Below are 8,255 nucleotides of genomic sequence, written 5' to 3' on the forward strand. Positions count from 1 at the left end.
ACAAGCATAGATTCAACAATAAAATCTTTTTTTTAGTACTATTCTAATGATTTTTACTTCTTCAACAAATTCATGTATTTTAGAATATTAGACTTTCTGTCCTTGCATGGCTGGGAGGCTGTAAACAGTCACATTCATAGTTGTAAGAGCCCGGACAAACTTGTCATGCAAGTTAGAAAGCTATCAGAGGGACTTGGATTGGAACACTCCTATTAAGCCGAGGAGAACTTTTAACTACAGCTTTGAATTAATGTTTTCAGAGATAGGTGGTTGGGGGGAAGCCCCCATAAGTATTAGAGGACTTGATAAGAGGTGTAAGATAGTAAGGCAGTCAGACTCCGGTTTTCATTGGGGTAGATGCTCGGGTAAGTCCAGGGGGTTCCTCGAGTCCTGATTAGCCTTTGCCCGTCAGGCCTCTTCCCCAATTCACCATTGCCACGGGTAGGATTTCCCTCGCTGGCTCCCAGCACACAATATTTATTCTTCTAATCCATGAACATGGTATATTTCTCCATCTATTAGTGTCCTATTTAATTTCTTTCACCAGTGTCTTATAGTTTTCTATAGAAGTCTTTTGTTCCTTTCCTCCTCCCAGCCCAACCACTCCCTATCCCAATTTTAGCACGGCACTGGCCTCAGTCTTGACAGGAAGGGGACGGGCCCAAGATGGCAGCAGCCGACGGCAACAACTTGTTCTACCCCATCACGGTGCTCATAGAGGAGCTCCACAACGAGGATGTTCAGCTTTGCCCCAACAGCATCTAGAAGCTGTCCACCATTGCTTTGACCCTTGGGGTCGAAAGGGCCCAGAGTAAACTTCTGCCCTTCCTTACAGTCACAGTCTACGATGAGGACGAGGTCCTTTTGGACCTGGCAGAGCAGCTGGGCACCTTTACCACTCTGGTGGGTGGCCTCGAGTACATGCACTGCCTGCTGCTGCCCTTGAAGTTGCTGGACACGGTGGAGGAGACGGTCCCTGCGGGATATCTCGCATGAGCACTCCCCCTCCGATCTTGGGGTCCACTTCGTGCCCCTGATGAAATGGCTGGCGGGTGGAGCCTGGTTCACCTCCCACACTTCAGCCTGCGACCTCTTCTCTGTCTGCTACCCCCATGTGTCCAGTGCCATCAAGGCAGAGCTTCAACAGTACTTCCAGAACCTATGCTCAGATGACACCCCCATGGTGCAGTGACCCACAGCCTCCAAGGTTGGGGAGTCCGCCAAGGTGCTGGAGCTGGACAACATCAAGAGCGAGATCATCCCCATGTTCTCCAACCTAGCCTCTGACGAGCAGGACTCGGTGCGGCTGCTAGCAGTGGAGGCATACGTCAACATCGCCCAACTCCTGCCCCAGGAGACCTTGGAGGACCTGGTGATGCCCACCCTGTGCCAGGCTGCTGAGGACAAGTCCTGGCGCGTCCATTACATGGTGGCCGACAAGTTCACAGGGCTCCAGAAAGCAATGGGGCCTGAAATCACCCAGAAGAACCTGGGTCCTTCCTTCCAGAACCTGATGAAAGACTGTGAGGCTGACTGAGGTGAGGGCTGCTGCCTCCCACAAGGTCAAAGAATTCTGTGAAAATCTCTCCGCTGACTGTCGGGAGAATGTGATCATGACCCAGATCTTGCCCTGCATCAAGGAGCTGGTGTCTGATGCCAACCAGCACGTCAAGTCAGCCCTGGCCTCCATCATCATGGGCCTCTTTCCGATCCTGGGCAAAGACAGCATGATCCTGCACCTCTTCCTGGCCCAGTTGAAGGACGAGTGCCCGGAGGTGCGGCTGAACATCATCTCCAACCTGCACTGCATGAACGAGGTGATCCGCATCAGGCAGCTGTTGAAGTCCCTACTCCCTGCCATCGTGGAGCTTGCGGAGGATGCCAAGTGGCGGGTGCGGCTGGCCATCATCGAGTATATCCCTCTGCTGGCGGGACAACTGGGGGTGGAGTTCTTTGATGAGAAATTCAACTCCTTGTGCATGGCCTGGCTTGTGGATCATGTCTATGCCATCCGCGAGGCAGCCACCAGCAACCTCAAGAAGCTGGTGGAGAGGTTCAGGAAGGAGTGGGCCCATGCGACTATCATCCCCAAGGTCTTGGCCATGTCTGGGGACCCCAACTACCTGCACCGCATGGCCACACTCTTCTGTATCAATGTGCTGTCTGAGATCTGCAGGCAGGACATCACCACCAAGCACATGCTGCCCACCGTGCTGCACATGGCCGGGGACCCTGTTGCCAACGTGTCCAAGTCCCTGTAGAAGATCGGGCCCATCCTGGACAACAGCATGCTTCAGAGCGAGGTCAAGCCCGTCCTTGAGAAGCTGACCCAGGACCAGGACGTGGACGTCAAGTACTTCGCCCAGGAGGCTCTGACTGTTCTGTCTCTCGCCTGATGCTGGAAGAGGACCCACCGCCGGCCTACGGTGTCCACCCTCCCCCGCCAGGCCCCTCCCTGGGGGGATAGTGGGGGTCCCTTGGCTGTCACTCCCCGTGCATGGTCTGACCCCAGGTCCCTCTCCCGGCACGGTTCCTCCCTCAGACCGGGACTCCGACTCCTCACATCCACCCCTCACGGGGCTGGGGTCACACAGGGTGGGACGGAGCAGAGCCCTGGGAGGATGGGGCCGCTCCCGCCAGGTGGGGAGTGGGGCGAGCACCCCGGTCTCCAGCCAGTGCTGCTGCATGGGGGCCCCTCCCCCATCTCCTCTGCCTCCCTCCCTTCCTCCTGGTGGTTTTTTGTGTTAGTTGTGCCGTTTTTATTTTAGTCCCTTTCCCCCCTTTTCACAGAGAAATAAATGTCTAGAAATTAAAAAAAAGAAGCCTTTTGTTGCTTTATGTAGATATATCTCTAAGTATTTTATTATTTTCGTTGCAGCAGTGAATGAAATAGTTTCCTTAATTTCCCTTTCTATTTTCTCATTATTAGTATATAGGAATTCAAGGGATTTCTGTGTGTTGATTTTACATCCTACAACTTTACTGTATTCATTGATTAGCTCTAGTAGTTTTCTGGTAGAGTCTTTAGGGTTTTCTGAGTAGAGGATCATGTCATTGGCAAACAATGAGGGTTTTACCTCTTTTCCAGTTTGGATTACTTTGATGTCTTTTTCTGCTCTGATTATTGTGCCCAAAACTTCCAGAACTATGTTGAACAGTAGTGGTAAGAGTGGCCACCATTGTCTTGTTCCTGACTTTAGGGGAAATGCTTTCAATCTTTCACTGTTGAGGATAATGTTTGCTGTGGGTTTGTCATATTAGCATAGGCTTAATGAAGGACAAATCTAATGAAGTCTCCCATAGGAATACTGAAAAGCCCACAAGCATGACAAAATTAGAGCCTCTTTAGCTTACTACTCCCATACCAGAAATAATATATAAGAAACTGAGCGATTAGGTACCAAAATACTCACCAAAATACTGGGATATTTTTAGTATCATGTAGATTTAAATCCCTAGGAATTAAGAACAGCATTGTAAACCATATGAGGTTTCTTCCTGTACGTTCAATTCAGTTCAGTTAAGTCGCCCAGTCATGTCATATCACAAGTAAAACCAGTTAATATGTAATTTTTAATATTTTAAGGGTTAAGATGACATATCCTGCCTGTTAACTTGTGGTATTTTGTCTGGTCATACATTGCTCTTGTTTGAAATGTTTTACACAGGCCTTCACAAATGGGATTTTGCATAGGGAAGTGGAGAAGGAAATGGCAATCCACTCCAGTGTTCTTGCCTGCAGAATCCAAGGGAAGGGAGAGCCTGGTGGGCTTCCGTCTATGGGGTCACACAGAGTTGGACACGACTGAAGTGACTTAGCAGCAGCAGCAGTGGGTTTGTCATATATAGCTTTTATTATGTTGAGGTATGTTCTTTCTATTCCCATCTTCTGGAGGGTTTTTATCATAAATCCATGTTGAATTTTGTCAAAAGCTTTCTCTGCATCTATTGAGATATCCATTTTTTTTTCAGTTTGTTAATGTGCTGTATTACATTGACTGATATACTGATATTGAAGAATCATTGCATTCTTGGGATAAAACCCACTTGGTCATCATGTATGATGTTCTTTATGTGTTGTTGGATTCTGATTGTCAGGATTTTGTGAAGGAATTTTGCATCTATGTTCATCAGTGATATTGGGCTGTAGTTTTCTGTTTTTGTGAGATCTTTGACAGGTTTTGTGATTAGGGTGATGGTGGCCTCATAGAATGAGTTTGGAAGTTTCCCTTCCTCAGCAATTTTCTGGAATAGTTTGAGTAGAATAGGTGTTACCTTTTCTCTAAATTTTTGGTAGAATTCAGCTGTTATGCTTTCTGGCCCTGGGTTTTTGTTTGCTGGGAGATTTCTGATTACAGCTTCGATTTCCGTGCTTGTGATGGGTCTATTAAGATTTTGTATGTCTTCCTGGTTCAGTTTTGAAAACTTGTATTTTTCTAAGAATTTGTCCATTTCTTCCAAGTTGTCAATTTTATGGCCATATAATTTCTGATAGCAGTCTCTTATGATCCTTTATATTTCTGTGTTGTCTATTGTGATCTCTCCTTTTTCTTTTCTGGTTTTATTGATTTGGATTTTCTCCCTTTGTTTCTTGATGAGTCTGGCTAGTGGTTGGTAAATTTTATTTACCCTCTCAAAGAGCCAGCTTTTGCTTTTGCTGATTTTTGCTATGGTCTCTTTAATTTAATTTGCGTTTATTTCTGCCTTAGTTTTAAGATTTCTTTCCTTCTGCTAACCCTGGGGTTCTTAATTTCTTCCTTTTCTAGTTTCTTTAGATGTAGAGTTAGATTACTTAGTTGACTATTTTCTTGTTTCTTGGGGTACGCCTATATTTCTATGAACTTTCCCCTTAGCATGGCTTTCACAGTGTTCCATAAGATTTGGTTTGTTGTGTTTCCATTTTCATTCATTTCTATGCACATTTTGATTTCTCTTTTGATTTCTTCTATGATTTGTTGGCTATTCAGCAGCGTGTTGTTCAGCCTCCATATGCTGGCATTTTTAATAGTTTTTCTCTTGTAGTTGAGATCAAATCTTTCTGCACTGTGGGCAGAAAAGATGCTTGAAATTTTTCAATTTTTTTTGTATTTACCAAGTCAAAATTTATGGCCCAGGATGTGATCTATCCTGGAAAAGGTTTTTTTGTGCACTTTAGAAAAAGGAGAAATTCTTTGTTTTGCCGTGAAATGCCCTATAGATATCTATTAGGTCTATATGGTCTATTATATCATTTAAAGTTTGTGTTTCGTTGTTAATTTTCTGTTTAGTTGATCTATACATAGGTGTGAGTGGGGTATTAAAGTCTTCCACTATTATTGCACTGTTGTTAATTTAGCCTTTCATACTTGTTAGTAACTGTCTTACATATTGCAGTGTTCCTATGTTGGGTGCATATGTTTATAATTGCTATATCTTCTTCTTGGATTGATCCTTTGATCAATATGTAGTTTTCTTCTTTTTCTCTTTTCACATCCTTTGTTTTAAAGTCTATTTTATCTGATACGAATATTACTACTCCTGCTTTCTTTTGGTCTCTATTTGCATGGAATATCTTTTTCCAGCACTTCACTTTCAGTTTGTGTGTGTCCCTTGTTTTGAGGTGGGTCTCTTGCAGACAACATGATAAGGCTCTTGTTTTTGTATCTATTCAGCCAGTCTTTGTCTTTTGGTTGGGACATTCAACCCATTTACATTTAAGGTAAATATTGATAGGTATGATCCCGTTGCCATTTTCTTTACTGTTTTGGGTTCAAGTTTATGTACCCTTTCTGTGTTTCCTGTCAAGAGAAGATCCTTTAGCATTTGTTGGAGAGCTGGTTTGGTGATGCTGAATTCTCTCAGCTTTTGCTTGTTTGTAAGGCTTTTGATTTCTCCTTCATATTTGAATGAAATCCATGCTGGATACAATCATCTGGGCTGTAGGCTATTTTCTTTCATCACTTTAAGTATGTCGTGTCATTGCCTCCTGGCCTGAAGAGTTTCTGGTGAAAGATCACTTGTTATCTTTCTGGGAATCTCCATGTGTTTTATTTGTTGGTTTTCCCTTGCTCCTTTTAATATTTGTTCTTTGTGTTTGATTTTTGTTAGTTTGATTCATGTTTGTCTTGGAGAATTTGGCCTTGAGTTTATCCTGATAGGGACTCTCTGTGTTTCTTAGACTTGATTATTTCTTTCCCCATTTTAGGGAAGTTTTCAACTCTTATCTCCTCAAGTATTCTCTCATGGTCTTTCTTTTTGTCTTTTCTTTTGGGACTTCTATGATTCGAATGTTGGGGCATTTAACATTGTCCCAGAGGTCTCAGAGATTGTCCTCATTTCATTGAATTCATTTTTCTTTTTTCCTCTCTGTTTCATTTATTTCTACAATTCTATCTTCTAACTCGCTTATCCTATCTTCTGTCTCCATTATTCTACTATTGGTGCCCTCCAGAGTGTTTCTGATTTCATCTATTGCATTATCCATTGTATAGTCACTCTTTTTTATTTCTTCTAGATCCTTATTAAACCTTTCTTGCATCTTCTCGATCCTTGTCTCCAGGTTATTTATCTGTAACTTCAGTTTGTTTTCAAGATTTTAAATCATTTTCACTATCAATATTCGAAATTCTTTATCAAGTAGATTCCCTATATCTTACTCTGTTTTTTTTTTTTTTTTTTTGGTGCGCATTTGTCCTGTTCCTTTACTTGCTGAGTATTTATCTGCCTCTTCGTCTTGCTTATATTGCTCTGTTAGTGGTGCCATTTCCGTCTTCAGGCAGTGTGTGGATTTTTCTTTATTGTGTAGTTTCATCGCTGTGTGTGGCCTTGGAAGGGTAGCATGTCAAGGTTGCCTGGTTCGGGAAACTTGTGTCGGTGTTCTGCGGGGTGGAGCTGGATTTCTTCTCTCTGTAGTGCAATGAACTGTCCAGTAATGAATTATGAGATGTCATTGGGGTTGGAGTGGCTTTGGGCAACCTTTATATTGAAGATCAGGTCTATTCTCCTGTGTTGCTGGAGAATTAGCTTGGTATGTCTTTCTCTGGAACTTGTTGACCCTTGGGTGGTGCCTGGTTTCAGTGAAGGTATGGAGGCATTTGATGAGCTCTTGTCAATTAATGTAACCTAGAACAGCAGTTCTCTGGTGTTCTCAGGATTTGGACTTAAGCCTCTGCCTCTGGTTTTCAGTCTTATTCTTGCAGTAGTCTCAAGACTTCTCCATCTGTCTCTTCCAATTCAGTTCCTTCTGTTTAAGCTTCTTCTGTTTGATGATTTCTTCAGTGTCTATTTCCTGTCCTGATACAAGGGTGGTGGTAGACACTTTTTTAAGCTCACCTGTTCGGTAGTACTGTGGGAAGGAAGGTAAGCTGCAGACAAATATCAGTGGCATCAGTGGGGAGTGCTTGCAGTATCTTGGATACACTGGGTTTGCCACCTCTCACGGCGTGTGTGCTGTCCCAGTCTACACTGCACAGGCTTTAGGTTGCTGTGCTGGGAAGCGTCCGAATCCGGCTCTGGGTTGGATGTACATCCCTGTTCTAAGCCGCTCAGCTTCTGGTTCTCAGATACTCCACAAAGGCGCAGATTTGGTTGGGCCTGCGTTTTGTGCCCTTGCCCAGTCCAAGCAGCTCAGGTGACCAGGTGTTTGGCCAGCACAGTCGCTGTGACTTATTGCCTCCCCCGTCACTGTTGCTTGGTTTTCCGGGCGTACTATCAGTGCACCTTCTCAGGTTGATATCAACCGGCCAGAACCCAAGAAGTCTTGATAAGCAAAGAAGCCTGCTTACAGCTTGATATTGAATGCCTCCCTGGGGCCGAGATTGCCTGCTTCCAGCTCTGGTTGCCCTTCCCTGCCTGTCTCAGCGTGGGATGGTGGATGGGCTGACCTCAGCTGGCTAGCTCTCTTCAGTCCTTTGTTCTATGAGTAGGTCTGGCATTGTCTTAGCTTGGGGCGTTTTGCCTTTCACGGGGTAGCTATCTCATTGTCTGCTTAGCTATCTTAAGTTAGCTCCTTCAGATTGCCCTCAGTGCTTTCAGGACCGGTCCTTACTCTAAGGGATGCAGCCCGCGCCTACCTTCCCAGCCCCTGCTTGCTAGGTGGGGGTGTGGGCAGCTGCGCTGCTTCTCCCCTGGAGTTCCTGCTGAGCATGTAGTCTGTAGATTTTAATTATTTATTTATTTTTCCTCCACGTTATGTTGACGTCTGAGGTTCCAAGTATTGCCACAGATTTACCAGTATTTCCAGGTGTTTGGAAACTTCTCTGTTTCTTAAGCCTCCC

At 44.5% G+C, this 8,255-nt stretch overlaps 1 pseudogene; it reads left to right on the plus strand.

Moving 5' to 3' along the window:
• Positions 1-666: 666 nt before the first annotated feature.
• Positions 667-2,516, plus strand: LOC129538936 (serine/threonine-protein phosphatase 2A 65 kDa regulatory subunit A beta isoform pseudogene; annotated as a pseudogene).
• The last annotated feature ends 5,739 nt before the right edge of the window (positions 2,517-8,255 follow it).

This window comes from Moschus berezovskii, chromosome Y (genome assembly GCF_049115385.1).
Source record: "Moschus berezovskii isolate FMDL1 chromosome Y, NW_MosBer_1.0, whole genome shotgun sequence".
Taxonomy (NCBI): Eukaryota; Metazoa; Chordata; class Mammalia; order Artiodactyla; family Moschidae; genus Moschus; species Moschus berezovskii.